The sequence below is a fragment of the Tupaia chinensis genome, unplaced genomic scaffold, assembly GCF_000334495.1.
Source record: "Tupaia chinensis unplaced genomic scaffold, TupChi_1.0 Scaffold000077_1, whole genome shotgun sequence".
NCBI classification, from domain to species: domain Eukaryota; kingdom Metazoa; phylum Chordata; class Mammalia; order Scandentia; family Tupaiidae; genus Tupaia; species Tupaia belangeri.
In genome coordinates, this window is record NW_006159538.1 from 2,482,754 (window position 1) to 2,499,336 (window position 16,583).

Here is a 16,583-nt window from a genome sequence, read left to right on the forward strand (position 1 = left end):
CCCTGCTGTGAGACTGCCTATTCTTGCTGTCCTGAAAGAAAACGTGTCTTTCATGTCTTTGTACCCCTTACGCCCCATTGCTAAATTAAATAAAAATGCCAATATATAATTATGTTTCTGAATAAGATTGCGGAGTGGCTTAAATAAAATGTACCTACGAGAATAACGAGGCCCTTTTAGCAGTGGCCGTATATGGGTGGCACTGCCACTTGGGAGGCTGCGGCTGCGTGGGAGGCTCGGGTTAGGTTTCTGGTACCGGGCAGGGTTGTACATGCTTGTAATCCTGGGGGGCTGCAGGCTGGGGCAGGAGGATGCAGTTAGACCCCATCAAGGAAGCATGTCTCTGTCTCTCTGCACCACCACCCCCTCACACCCTGGCCCTGTCTTTCTAGCCCACAGAGGAAAAATAAACAAAGGAATAACAAGCATCTACAAGTATTGATTCTTTGTAGTATGCTTCTGTTCTAAAGTCATTATATGCATTAACTCATTTACTCCACACAACAATCTTTTGGAGTAGGTTCTGTTATTATACCCATTTTACAGATGTGGAAATTTAAGGCCCAGAGTGATTAAAGAACTGGCCCAAGATCACACAGTTGGTAAACAGTGGTTCTGACTAAAAAGCATGCATTCTATTTATTTTATACATTCCATCACTATACATCACTACATCTTGAAAAGCATGCATTTTCTTAAAGAATTATCTTTTTAAACTCTATTTATTTAAATTAAACCAGAGAGAGACAGAGTGACAGAGAGACAGAGAGAGAGGGAGAGAGAGAGAATGTGAGAAAGCAAGCTGCCAGGTCTGGGACTTGAACTGCAGCCAGCCATGTGGGAGTCCAACACCCTTAACCACCACATGACCTGATGGCCCTAAAAGCATGCATTTCTAATCACCACCTTCTCCTGCTTCTTCTAGCAATTTAGGAGACTATGTTTCTTTAAACCTTCTTTTCAGTCCTTCATACTATTACCTGCTTCACCTGTAGGTAAGAATTTTTCAGAGTGTATTATTCAGGTATGTATCAGTGTCCTAGCTGGTGATAATAAAGCATGTTGGTGGTTATTATACACTACCAGAATGATTTTTACTATGACTGTGTGTGTATAAGGTATCATTCCTTCCTACTAATTAGAGAGTAAGCCATGGGTATTACTGGAGGATACAGATGGCATATTTACATACTGTAAGATATGCTGAAGTTCTCCAGTTGGCCATACTAATAATTTGCAGTTTAAAAAGTGACAGTTAGTGGAATTGGTCCTAAAACAGGGCAAAACATTTACTTGAAATTTTTAAAATACAGAAGAAAATATAAGAAGGAATCAAGAAGAGACTATTGTACCTATTTCTTACCTTATTTGTCTGATCACTTGAAAGTGAATTCAAAATGCTTCCTTAATTCCTTCAATATTTATAACAAATGCATATTTTACTTTAGTATTAATATGAAATGTATGCTTAATGAATCTATGCATTTCACCATAGGTATGAGTTTTGTTCATTAGTACGAGTCATGTGTTCAATCTTCCCAACTCTGCTGGAAAATTAAAAACCAAATTCAATTTTAAAACAGTAAAAACATTTTCATATACTAAACATGTTCATTTCTAACCAGCAGTATTTGTTCTGTTCAGTGATCAAAGTTTTTAAAAAAAAGCACTTAAAATGTTACACTTTCCTTTCATATAATTTTGTTTTATCCAATATATATTTTTAACAATGTAAATAAAGTTCTTTTTGGTTTCATTACATAGCTGCCAATATTTCTTCATTTTGTGTTGTTTTGGAAGCGTCATTATGGGTGGAAATCAGAGGACATAGAAGCTGGGCAGTCGTAGAATATTTTTCCAGCAATAGCATCTGGTTCTTTGGCAGCCATCATGGGCCAAGGCCAAGCAGCCCTGGCATATCTCCAGATTCTCATGTGCTTGTTCCTGAGGGATTTCCAGGTCTGCCATGTTGTTTTAGTGGTGTTTCCTAGAAGCCCAGAATGAAATCCGAAGTCTGTTTCATGGTCTATGAGGCCTGCCTACATCCTACATGATCTGGCTCCCTTGCTGTATTTGACACCTGACTACTCACACTGCTGCAGGTACACTGGCCACCTTCTAGTTCTTCAGACAGTCCAGGCACAAGCATACCATTGCCATAGAACTTCCACCTGTGCTTTGCCTCTAACAGTATCTTATCCCCAGATAATGAAATGGCTTACTTCCTCACTTCATTCTTAATTCAAATGTTTCCTTCTTGGAGCTTTTCTAACCTCTCTATAGTTAGACCCCTCACCCCCATGTTCATATTCCCGGTCACTATATTTCATAGCTTATTTGTCTGTCTGCTCCTGTCCAGATCCTTCTCCCAAAGTTCCTCCTCAATTCTGTCTTAAGTTTGTTTATTTATTTCTTCTGAGAGGAGAGAGAAAAAGAGAGAGTCAAACAGAGATGCCCAATGGAGTCCTTCACACTGTGATCCTCCCCCGCCTCAGCCAGCCAGGATGATTGGAGTGTGCGTGCACTTGCGGGTGTGGAGTATGCATGCATTTGTGGGTGTGGAGTGTGCATGCACTTGCGGGAGTGGAGTGTGCGTGCACTTGCAGGTGTGTACAACAGATTCCTCAGGATGTGAACCTGGAACCTTCCCATTTGGCGTCAGCATCATATTGTGTTCCTGTTGCACCACCATGGCTAGCCTTACTTCTGTTTTTCCTAAGCCTAAATGGTACCTGGCCCATAGCAGCCACTCAATAAGTAATGTTTGAGTGAATGAGTGAAATAATGAATGAATATACCTTTGATTACAAAGAAATTATGCTTTCAAATATTGCTAAACTAACATACATTCATTTACTAAAAATACATCACTGAACTTAGCACACGTACGCAGAAATATATGGAAACGTCCTCATGATTCTCAGTTTGTGTGAAATACCCTTAGATTTCGAACCCAACCTTTGGACTCATTGATGAGTTTTTATTTCCTTTTAGTTGAGTTAAGGTGCATTTGTTTCAGATTTACCTGAGGACCTAGAGAGTTAAAGGAACCTCTCAAGTGAGATTTGTACTGCTCAGAGCACACGCAGAGCCTGGGCTCTCTTTGGCAGTGCCTGCCAGACTCTTGAAACAGAAGGAAAAAAGATTCATCCCGATGGTACTGATTTCCAACTGCCCTCATCATTACCTCGTTGACTATCTTGCTTCAAGAACTAAATTACTAATTGTTTCAATGACTGAACTTTTATTTCTGTAAATAAGGCATCCTATGTTTACATATTTTATTTAGCACCCTGAAAGAGAAGATACTTAGAAGAAGCAGAGAGAAATTGAGTGTTTTTTTTTATTAAAATTATTGAGAGTTGCGTTGTTTATTCTCAGTTGTTCGCACCAGCTACTGTGTTCCAGGAAATATTCTTCTTGATGTATTCCAATATAATTTGTACAACTGGAGACTGGTTTTTGGGTTTGTTTGTTTGTTTGTTTGTTTTTTGTTTGTTTTGTAGCAGAGGACTGGGTGCTCTGTTACTTGATGGTTTCTGATTTTTCAAAAAAAACAGTCTTTCTCAAAGATTCTTGTACTTTGAAAATGCTTGGGAAAATAGGCCAGAGTATCTCTAGTCAGGGAAACTTCTTTCAATTAATTTTTCTTTACTTGACATTCCTGGGCAGGCTGCAGAGGATAATGAAATGAATTAAACAGGTTCTGGTTCTTAGTAGTTTACAGTCAATGTTTCCATTTTTCTCTCAGTTGTGGTGGAAAGGAAATTGGCAGAAGTCTCAGAAGGGGTGAAAATAGGTCTGTTCTCACCTCAGACAAATTTTTGGCCCTTTATGTGTATTTGCATAAACTTTAATTTTAAAAATCTGAAAACACCTTAACATGATTATAATTACTTTAACCTAATTACTGTGGTTGCACTTTTAAATATGTACATTTTTTAACAAATAATAAAATAAAATTCTACAACATAAATCATCCTTGGGTGCCTGAGGATTTCTTTTCAAGTACATTTATGATAAATTTCTCTCTCCTCTTTTTTCTTTTCTTATCTATCTATCTATCTATCTATCTATCTATTTATTTATTTATTTTTGTGTGTTAATTTGCCAGAGGGCACATGCACTCCCCAGTAAAAAAGAGAGAGAGAAAGAAAGAATATGAGAAATCACCCCCTCTCCTGGCACGATGCATGATCACCTTGCAATCCCTTTGCCTCCATTTCTCCTTTAAGGATTTTGGGCACGGATGCACATGCACCTGGTATGCTTTTCAAGCTGCCAGGTTTAAGATGGGAATTCCACAGTTGGCCACGTGGGATCCCTCTGCCTTAACCAGCAGGCCACGTGCTGGCCTTAATAAATTTCCCTTTTACTCCCAGGAGAATGATAGAAAAAATTTCCCTTTTATGTAGTTCAAATTAAAAGCTCTGATAAAGCATAAAAACTCCCTTTGCAGTAAGTTTCTGAAAGGAACAGAATACAGGGAGAAATGAGTACATGTGGACAATGGGAAAAGTAGGGTTTTAGATTTGATTCTACCTACTGCTTACCAGCGGGTATTTTTATGCAAATCACTTTTGTTCTCTAGTTTTGAACTTTCTTTATCATAAAGTAAAGAAATCAGATTATGTGATATTCACAATTCTAATTTTCTGCTAGCATTGTGCCAGCAGCATTTTTTGCAAGAAAATCAATGTTTTACCTGGTAAACCCACATGCTTATAGCTTCGCGAAGACAGAAACAAAGAAAGATAATCTCCATCTCTGGCATTTGTTTTGGAAAGGGCGCGAGGAAAGGTGTAAGAAAGGAGGGTGGGCAGAAAGGATAGCAATTCCAAGAAGACAGGGACAAGAAAGGAAGGGATTTTAATGGTCATTGTTAACAGAACCTCAGTTAAATGTCAGGTGTTGTGTTAGGTGCTAGGGACATAAACATGAGTAAGACTCAGCCTTTTCCTCAAAGAGTTCAGAGAGGAGAAAAGGATTTAAAAAAAAATAAAGATGAAGAAAAAGAAAGTTCATAAAAGGTACAAGGATGGCGGGTGAGAGATGATGAACACGCAAAGGAGGTAGTGACCAGTTAGGGCTTCAAGGAGAAAGTGATTTGTGAGTTGAGACTCAAAAAATGAGTAGAGGCACCAGCAGGTAGTGTGATGGTTAAGGCAGTGGACTCACATTGCTGACCGTGGTCTGAGTCCTAGAACTGGTGGCTTGAAAATCACACTGGGCACATGTGTGTGCGGCCCAAAATCCCAGGAGAAAAATGGAGGAGGAGGGATTGTGACTTGGCCATTCTCCCTAGGGAGTATCTCATTTTCCCTCCCACTGTCTTTCTCTACCTTATGGTAAAACAAAACAAAACAAAACAAAACAAAACAAAACACACCTTATTTTTAAAAAAGGAAGATTAATAGAATTATGACAAAGAGGTATGGTTAATAACAAAAGTAAAAATAGTGCATTATGGGACCAGCAGGTGGCATGGTGATTAAGGGGATGGACATCCACAGGGCCAACTGTAGTTCGAATCCCAGACTTGGCTTCTTTCTCACTTTCCTCCTCTCTGGTTAGTGCACATGCTCTATGGCAAATTATAATAGATAGTGATAATAACTAATTTTTAAAAAAATAATGCATTAGAAAAATAGGCAGGAGGGGCAAGGATATTGACTTCAAATTAATCCAGTATGTAGGAATGGGAGTGGTAGTTCTTTCCCAATTCCTTTTCTTACTTCCAGTCCCGATAGCTGGTTTACTTTGGTGACAAATACGAAGGGTGTAGTTAAACAAATACCTTCCTTGTTGAAAACAGGGGTTTCAGTTCTTCCTTACATAGAACCACAGCTGTATTTCCTGGATCATTTTGTTGACATTGGAGGTTTGTGAGAAGTAAAAGTATTTGTGATCTCTTCAAACTATTTTTAAGCTCTCTCCTCACCCCTCCTTCAGCCTATAATGACTTGCTGCTGACTCTTTCCTCTCTATGCTGTGTGAGCACTGAATCAGGGCTGATGGATTACTCCTGTCTCCATTTCCACCCTCTCATTCCTGAATTTGTCCAGCTATCCTTACTCGGTAGGCAGAGGGATGGTTACCAGTATTGTTTTGAGAAAGTAACGAAACCCAGGCTATCCCTAGAGAATTTAGCTAGGCTTAGAACCTGATTTTAGGCAGAATCAATCAAGTAAATAATGACATTTTCTTAAGGATGCTTCATATCCTACCCTACTTGGTTTCTCCATCATCTCTTTCCCCTTTAAATAGTGTCGGGTACACAAAAACAGGATCTGTTAACCTGGATAACTGGGGTAGGCCTGGGGTTCCCAGATAACAAACTGAACCATAGCAGATGAAGGCAAATGTAAAGGTGAGAGTTGATATCTTTCAGTAGTAGTGTTTTTCCTTCTCTTTCTTCATTCTCTGCTAATAAGCAGATTGCATTTTATGGAGAATTTCTTTTTTCTCTCTGGGCCAGATTCTGACAGCCTACTTTAAAATGCTCTTTCTAATTGAAATGACAAAACACTGGAGAATCTACTCCAATGAGTATTGGGTGAGTAAAGTTGTGCCTGCTTGTTTTTCACTGTTGGTTTCCATAGACTGGAATACATTGGTGCCAATACATTTTTATCAGTTTTTCCTCTTTCTATCCTTACTCTCCATAGTTCTACTTCTTATGCGATCAGCAAAACAATCAGCCAAACAAAAAAGAAGCAGGTATTTGTTTTCAGATGTCTTCTACTGTGGCTAAAAGATTGGTTGGAGATAAGAATTGTCTGGATCAAAATTGTAGCCCTCACTGCTTCAAGGTGACTGGTAGTACCACGGATACTTCTTTCTCTACTTGAGGACTGTGAAATGCTCATTTAGAAAGAGTAGCTATAATACATCTGGAAATATAGTTTGCTATTTGAGAGCTCAGAATAGCAGCCACATCAGAATCTTTTCTTGCACAGTGAACTTGGCTAGGAACAGGAAATATGTTTCATTATGATTCATTGTATTTTTAAAATAATTTAATTTTAAAAACAGAGAGAATATGGACTTAAAAGTAAGAAAGACTCTAAAATAAACAGTAATTCCTACCTTATGTAATCATTTTAAAGAGTAGATAAAATAATGTTAAATGCCTACTACAGTGCTTGACTGAGTTAGTAGTCAATATGTATTTGCCAAATAACACATGAATGAATGGGTGTGATGATGGGATGATGGGATGACTGGTTCTGTGATTAGATAAAAATCATGCGACTATGAGGTTAAAAGGCCTGGACTATCTCTCCGTGGCACTCCCCATTGGAGATCTTACATGACTTTATCATGGAAAGCAGATATTAAAATATGTATCTCACATCATGGTACATGTGGAAACATTTCCTATCACCCGCTATAATTTGTCATCAATATTGGGACAAAGCTTGCCTCTCTCCCCAAATACAGTAGTGGTATAGCGTGACTTTCTGACAATGACATTTCATAGTCTTGCCATAGACCAGTGTCCGAATTGCCAGACACTCAATAACTTGACCATAATGCTGTTCGATTAATAGAACCAACTGCTTTATGTTGAATCTACACAGGCTAGATTATTAAAGTGTCTCTAATTGGATTCAAATACAAGATAGGTTTATCTGAGGCTAGTCTTAGTACACACAACTGTGGATACACTGTTAGAGTTACATATTTGTAGATTTGTAAGATCTTCATGTGGCTTTCTTAACCTAATTTATTTAAAAGGCTGGTCTATGAGTTAGTTAAACATAGGAAGAAGTTCCATATTTCCTGATTAAGTTAATTATTTCTAAATATTTCTCTTTGTGGGATAAATTTTGAAATTATTCATTTGGTCTAACTATAGTAAACATATTTATGTTCCCCAAAGATCATATGTTGAAATCCTCAATCCCAAATTGATAATATTCAAGATGGGCCCCTGGACACAGAACTTTCATGAACAGGATTAGTTATTAAAAGAGGCCCTAGAGAGATCTCAAACCCTTCCAGCATATGAGGTTAGAGTGAGAACATGGCTATCTGTGAGGAAGTGGGCCCTCATCAGACACTGAATCTTTTGATTCTTGATCTTAGACTTCCTAGCCTCCAGAACTGTGAAAAAATAAATTTCGTTCTTTATTAATCACCTAGTTGGTGGTATTTTATTGTAGCAGCCCAAGCAGATAAAGATAAGCCTATAAAACTCTACCCCCAAGTCACTCTCCTCTAACTCAATGGTCCTGCCATTTGGATCTTTTTCAAATTCCTCAAAAACCTTTTCTTCTTTTCCACCTTAGGGTCATAATTCTTGATGTGTCTTCTCTCCAAAATGTTCTTTATCAGTCTTTCCACCTGGATAAGACTCATTCACCTAAAATGTTATGTCCTTAGAGAAGTTATTCTGAGCCTCCAAACTATATTAAATACTTTTATTAAATGTCCTTTGACATTCTGTACTTTGATTTCTCAGCATAGGTCCTCTTTGTAATTTTATAGTTATTATATAAGCACTTATTTAATATTTGTTTTGCCTGTCAGCATCAGTAAGGCTGAAAAGCATTTCTGAATTCCTTGTTGTAGTACCTCCAGCATATAGCACAGTGTTTAGTTAATACATATTTAATCAAGCTTTATCATTGAACAAATTTATCAGTGCTGGAAATGTGCTTGAAAGGTACAAAAGTTGGTTTATGATATGTCTGTTACTGTTTTAAATGATATTCTGGTAATGTTGAGTAAGAGCTGTAGAGTTCCTCTAGTTCCAGTACTAACTAATTATATGATGTTGGATAAGCTGCTTCTACTTACTAGACTTCAGCTCATCCACAGAAGGAAAAGGTTAGGCTAGCCTAGATGATCTGTTAAGGCCCTTTGCATTTTCTGTGCTGTCATTATTCAGCTTACCAAAATTGTAATGCCAACGCCTTCATTCAAATTACTACTAATAACGGTAAAATATTTTTACCATAAAGTAAAAATATGTCTTAAAATGTGCCTATGAAATATGAATGATTTTCTGATTTTGAAGAAATTGTTTAGCTAGGCTCATTTTTACGTGTATATGCTGCATGTCTTTTATATGTTTTGGATAAAGAAACGATTCAATGTCCCAATCACTGAGCATTTTTCAAAACTGAAATGGAAAAATCCGTATTTACAAAAGTCTTCACCAGAGTTTAAATGTTTATGCGACTTTGGCTAAGTCTGTTACAAGCTTTACTATAGCTTGATGTTTTTAAACCTCAGCTGTGTTTAGGAATGAATATTCATTATTGTCATCATTATGACCGTGAACTATGATCTGAGAATCCTATGTGGAATGACATTTTTATAAACCCTTATGTAATAGTTAATCAGAGTTTAACCTTTTTCTTTCCTAAACTGTTAGTCTGCAAAGGGATTTTCTAATTAAAGCTATTTGGTTGGAATAACTAGCATATTATATTCTTTCAAAAAGGATGCAGCAGCATTTAGAGAAACTTGAAATTTATAAGTAACTACACCAAGGGGAAAAAAAATTGGTGTTACTACTGCTCCTTCAGTGTAACTGTTATTAGAAAAGTTTATTCAGGATAGTGTAGCTAGTAGTTACTGAGCAGCTCTCTAGGCAACATTTTGATAAATTATTTCAAAAGATCCTTTTTTGGTAAACAATATAATTTAACTTGGATTGAATTTATTTTCCTTTTATTTTTTAAATTCAACATTATACAATTGTTCATTGTATAGGCAATAAATATAACCACGTACCATTTGTGTCGCCTTATTTATAGACAACCTTTCCTTGCCAATAGGCAGTGACTGTACATGGTATGCTAATTCGGAGAATATCAGTTGGATATCTGTTATTTGCAAAGCATCATTCTTGGTACTAGGCATTCAAAAATTATTGTATTGACCTGTCTTCATTAAGCCTACAGTCTATCAAACATGGTAAGCGAGATGTGCCATAAATGCACAGAAGGTTTGAGAAAGTGATAAGCACACAAGAAAGGTACAAATCAAGGCTTAAGGACCTACATTTCACATCGCTCCCAGAACTAGATGCTTGGTCAGGACTGAATCCTCTCAGCTTCTAACACAGAACCTTGTACATAGAACATATACAATAGATTAACATATTCATTTGTTACTCACTTTCTAGGCTAACAGCCTAGAAAGTGAGCTGTGAAATTGTTTTGTAAATTTGTATTTATTCAGTGAATGTCATTCTTATAATCAGAGCCAAATCCGTAATCTTCAATCTGAAGACAATGATATTTATTATTAAGATAATTTTGTTAGATAAACTGTGCTTATTTTAATGATCATCCTAAATGCCTTCTGTCTTTTCATTGGACTCCATCTTATGAATTTTTTTTGAATTTTTGCTAGGGTGCGTGTACTCGCCAGAAAGACAGAGAGAGACAGGGAGACAGAAAGCAAGAAATCACCCCCTCAGGGCGGTAGCCACGCCGCAGTTCCTTCTCCTCTTGGGATCTTGGGCATGCATGCACATGCGCCCAGCGTGAGTTTAAGCCACCAGGTCCAAGACTTGAACCATAGTCGATTACGTGGGAGTCCAGCGATGTAGCCATTATGCCAACTGCTGGTCCTCTATCTTCTGATTTTTATTTCTACTCGTCCTACCAAATCTTACCTGCTATCCCGCTGTGTAGTTTACTTGCTGTGTATGTTTTATGGAATACGTCCATACCTTGTTCAGCCTCAAATATATCAGTACTCAGAACTCACAAGACACAGCTCTTAAGAATTTCAGAGTGTATGGGGCCAGCAGTGAGCTGGTTAACCACAGTAGATTAATATTTTCATTCATTGCCAATTCAGTTTTGAAATTTTAAGGTAAAATGAAGGTATAAATGGTCTGAGGACTCTGGCATCTCTAAGATTTCATGAATATTTGGTACTCGGGAGTAGGATATGTTGGTCCTGATACCAAATCCTGTAAAACCAAGACTTTTAGCTCTTAATTATCCTTGTTCTGTTCAGTGTAGAATTAGCCAGTTCTTCACTTATTTTCTTCTCTGAAGCAGAAATTTTTCAGAAACTTCACCTGCCCCCCCTTTGGAAGACATCTGGTTGAATTTCAAAGGAAAAGAATACAACAGACTAAAAAGGAAATAAAAAGACAGGCCTTTTTGCCCATGTTCTAGGGTTTGACTAACTCTCACTTGCGAATTTTTCTTGCCACTGAGTCATTGCATACAGAATTATGAAACTTTAATTTCTTTAGAGGCTTGTTATATTAGAAAAATTGTTCCAAAGAAAGCAACAATCATGACATAAGCACATCTGGCTCTTGCAAATTATTCTTTATTAAGCTTTCATTTAATTACATGTGCTGAAAGGTCTGTTTTTGATTACTGTAATTTTTTTTATTTGTCCATCTGAATGATAGTAATGCTGGAAATTACATACAAACCACCTGTTTTTTCTCCCCTACTAATATAGCAAAGTTTGAGTTATTTTCTCTGTGGCTGATGAACTAGGAAGCTTTCTATTTATTATGATAGAAATGTGACTATCAAGGTAATGGCTTAGTCTTGATTATAAGAAAAGAAAATATTTGAATGAAGTTTTCAAGCATTAAATAGTGTTAAGATTTGAGTATCTGACTTCTGGTTAACCACAGTAGATTAACATACTCATTTGTTGCCAGTTCTACCCAAATCCTAGTAAATCACTACTTGGGGATTCTAGGTATGAACCTTCAAGTAGAAATACACGGAGAGGGCAAATAATTCTTAGGAATATGAGAAATGGATAGATGAGTTGTAATTGTCTTAGGAGGAAAGAGGAAGCTGATCCCAAGCTTTAAGAGTGTAAAGCCAAAAGGAGTCAAGCCCAATTGGGAGCTGAACCTTTGAAGTCTTAGAAATTGAAGGCATCATGTACCATTGAAGGAAGGAGTAAGAGGTGGAATTGTAGACAGATGACTGATTAAAAATAGCTGTAAGATGATCCCTTTCTAACTAACCCCATGCAACCTGGTAACTACCTTTTCTACTCTTCCCCTCCTGCCTCTCCCCCATCTCCTATTCTTTAAGGACGTAACCTGGCAGAAGACTGGAGGCGTATTCTCTCAAGGAATTGAACTTGAAAAGTTTTATCTTGGAGACATCAGGCATAGCCAGGAATGAGTGATAGTGGCATTTTGAAAACATGAGGGGCTGCATGATAGACCAGACAGTGAGCTCCCCCAGCTACTTTCTGCATGGCTCACCTAATGAAGGCATATATATCTGTACCCCAACCAGCACAAGTGTTTGAAGATACCTCTCTGAGAAAGTGGTCTGCTGTAAGAGAAATGACCTGTAGATATTGACATTTGGGATTTGCCAGTGAAAAGGCTAGCTTTCTCCATCATTACTTTTTTACACTCAAGTTCATTATCATTAAGTCTATTCCTATACTTAGACCTTCCAGTTAGCTTTTGAATACGTCACTCTTACATATGAATAGTCAGTGAAAACCAGATACTGTACAAAGGACTTTTTTAAAATTTAATTTTATTTATTTATTCATTTATTCTTAATTTGAGCAGAGAAAGACACAGAGAAAGGGAGGGGTCCTGAGAAAGCAAGCCACCAGGTCCGGGACTCGAACCGTGGTTGGCCATGTAGGAATGTTCAGCACCTTAGCCACCATGCCACCTGCTGGTCCCCAGAAAAGACTTTTTTAACAATAAGTTTATTGGGACCAGCAACTGTCATAATGGTTACGTTGCTGGACTCCCATGTAGTCAACCAGTGTTCAAATCCCGGGCCCAGTGGCTTGAAACTCACACTAGGTACATGCATGCATGTGCCCAAAATCCTAAGAGGAGAATGGAGGAGGAGGGGTTGCGGCATGACCATGCCCCACCCCCCTGCGGGGGGTGAGGTGATTCCTTGCTTTTTGTCTCTCTCTCTCTCCAGTGAGCACACACAGCCTATAACAAAAATCTCTCTCTTAAAAAAAAAACTAAGTTTATTTATTTTATAAGTGAGAGACAGAGAAAGAGATAGAGAGATAGTACTTGAAACAGGGTCTTGACACTGCAGTTCACCCTCTGCTCATGTTTAGCCAGCCCGGATCATGGACACATGTGTGCCAGGCATAATCAGGGAGGTCTCTAGACCTGAACTGGGAACCTTCCCATATGATCCATTTGCTCCCCCCCTCCCCAAAGTGTCATGTTGTACAACTGCACCACCAACCAGCCTCCTAGAAAAGGCTTTCTTATGAAAAAATTCACAGAGCTTGGAAGAAAAGAAAGATAAAAATACAGAGAACAGAAAACATTCAAAACAACTCCCAAACTTATGATTAATATTACCAAAGAGAATAAAGAACAGGATGTTTTAAAAGAAAGGGATCAGAGAATAAGAATATGTCTAGAATTACAGCAGCAGAGCTTTTACAAAATTCATAGAAGTCCAGACAGTGGCATGGTGGTTAAAATAGCTGGATCTCACATGGCTGACATCGCAGTTCTAGTCCCAGATCCAGTGACTTGAAAATCACATTGGATGTGTGTGTGTGTCGATCCAAAATCCCAAAAGGACAATGGAAGAGAAGGGATTGTGGTGTGGTCACCCCCCAGGTATGATTTCTTTCTCTGTCTCTCGTTCTGGTGAGTGCCCATGCCCAATAGCAAAACTACAAAATAAAACAAATTTATAGAAGTATTGGAAGATAAAGATTAAAAAAAAAAAACTATCACAGAGTATAACTAAAAATCTAAGAGTGGCAAATGAAAAAAAATAAGAAAAATACAGGATTGATATTAATAAGGAAGTCCAGCATTCATCTAATATGAGCTTAAAAAGAGAACATAGGGGAGACAGTTAGCAATGAAAAACACCAAAAATGTTTCCCGGAATTGAAAGACATGTGTTTCCAAATTGAAAGGGCTGAGTGTCCAGAACAATGAATGTAAAGGTACAGAAGGACATCATGGTGAAATTTCAAAACATTTGGTATAAAGGGAAGATCTTGATGCTTTCAGAGGAACAAACAGATTATATCCAAAGGACCAGGAATCAGAATGATGTCACGCCCCCTTAGCAATAAGAATGAGAAGATGACAGGTCAATATCTTTAGAATTCTTTTCAACTTTGAATTCTATACCAATCAAGCTACAGTCAAGTGAGAGGACTATAATAATGTTACATTAGTTCTAATATTCTAATAGACATATTAGTTCTAATAACCTCACACACACCTTTCTCAGGAAGCTCCTACAGGGTGTCTTCTACCAAAATCAGGTTGGTTAAGAGAGAGAAAACATGACATATAGAAAGCGGAACGCAGCTCACATGAGGCAAAAGAATTCCCAGATATTATAGACCCGCGGTGGGCTTAAAGAGTAAACTAGCTCAGATGGAAGAAGGAAGATAGAGAATTCCAAGAAGGAATTCTCCAGGGGAAAAAACAGGACACACAGATTACCTATTTTAACCATCCATATTGGGAAGAATTTTACAGGTTACTTGGAAAATTGGGGGAAAATTAATTAGTGCTGGTTACATTAAAAAATTTAAAACAAAAAGACAAAAATAAAAGTTTGAGAGAGAATATAGATCCTGTCATACTTCAACTATGAACGATATCATAGAGTGATATGAAACAGTAAACACTAACTTTAAAACTTGTAATATGGACACTCAGGGATTGGGGAGGGATGCATGGAAGCCCATGCGGGGTTGGTGATGCAAGAAAGCTAAACTTCAGTCTTCTATTATATGAAGTCAGTGAATACGGATGTAACAGTAGAAGCATTTACAAGTAAGGAAATCAATACCAGTGAGAACAGTTCCAAGAACTGGAGGGGTTGATCTCCACAGAGCAGGCAGTGAGGTCTGGAGGACAGGAAGGAAAACCAAGGCCATCGTGTGAGACCGTGCCCTATACATGCCCAGGCTGGTACTGTTGTTTATTTGTTTGCTATAGGGCATGTGTGTTTGTTGTGGAGAAAGAGAAAGAGAAAGAGAAAAAAAGTGAGAATCACCCCTGAGGGGGATGGCCATGCCGCAGTCCCTTCTCTTCCATTCTTCTCTTGGGATTTTGGGCAGGCATGCGCACATGCTGGATGTGTTTTCAAGCCACCAGATCCGGACTCAAACCAGACTGACAGGTTCAGTAAACCATGTGGGGTCCAGCCACCATAACCACCATGGCTGGCTCCAACCATGCTGCTTTCTTTTTTTTAATTTAAATTTGTTTATTTGCATTCATTCACTGTACATCATTACAGCATACAAAATGAGATTTTCATGCTATTTTGTTTGTTTGTTTTTAAAGCTTTACTACCTTTCTTGAAAATCTGTTTCCTAATAAAACACTATTGAACTTGCACAACTGTGTATAGAAAATATTTTAATAAAAATCAAAATGAGCGACCAGCAGATGGTGTAGTGGTTATGTCGTTGTACTCCCAAATGGCAGAACATGGTTCCTGTCCCAGACCTGGTGGCTTCAAACTCATGCTGGACATGTGTGTGTGTACCCAAGATCCTCAGAGGAGAGTGGAGGAGAAGGGATTGTGGTGTGGCTATCCTCTGTTGGGGGTGATTTCTTGCTTTCTTTCTCTTTCTCCCTCTCTCTCTCTGGAGAGTGCACATGCCCTATAACAAAAATCTCTTTAAAAAAATCAAAATGATATAAAAAGACATTGGGCTATCTGTCTTTCAATCTTTGATCCTAATTTAACTAAATCGACATATTTTGAGGTCGGTACTTACAAGATTCATAATGTCAGATTGTCTTATGACTCAGGGAAGAGGAACCCTTTCAAGCTGAGTAGGTAGAATGAATAACATCACTGATGTGCCAGAGTTCTCCTTCTCCTTCTCTGAAGGAAATAGTCCACTAATGGGGATAAATGACGATGAACCATTGCAGGAGAAGGCAGGACCTTGGAGGAGAAACTAGGAGGTGTGTTCTGGGGCGTGAAGGAAACACCGTGTTAGCTGGTTTGGGTGGAGAATCAAGTGGGCAGCTCCTGTGCTGGGAAAAAGAAGCTTGACTTTTACTTTTTAAAAAATTGCTACAGATATGACTGTATTCTCCTGAAGGTTTTGTTATATGTTGAGAAAAAAGTGACTGCCGTTGGGCAAGGGCCCGAGGGGCAGCACTCAGCTTCCAGAGGGATCAGAATCCCCAGAGAAGCTTCGTCAGTGCTGTATAAGAGTACTGTCGTTCTTCCAGAATCCCTTAGAATGCGCAGGTTCGTTTCATAGGTCATTAACATTAAAATTACATAAGTAAACATATAAGACATTTGAAGAACTCTATAAAGATGTTAGACTGTAGAAAGAATCTTAGAGACTAGTCAGATTCCTTTCTGTCCAGTTGAAGAAACTGAGTTCTAGAGAGGTCAAGTGCTTTGTCCAGGACCATAAAGGTACTGCTAGAAGGACCAGGTACAGGACCATGGCTCCCATATCCGAGTTTTCTCTTTCTTTTGTATTATTTGTTTTTTTCTTCTTTTCCCTTTTAAAAAATATAGTGAAAAAGAAATTGCAAGGCTGTCATAAAAATAGTTACCTAACAATGCGGTAAGTTTTTTTTTTTTTTTTAAAGATTCCATTTCAGTCGCATT

At 38.1% G+C, this 16,583-nt stretch overlaps 1 protein-coding gene across 22 annotated transcripts in view; it reads left to right on the plus strand.

Moving 5' to 3' along the window:
- SOX6 (SRY-box transcription factor 6) overlaps positions 1-16,583 on the plus strand; it is a 666,092-nt gene that overhangs the window by 552,901 nt on the left and 96,608 nt on the right. The gene's annotated exons all lie outside the window — the stretch shown is intronic.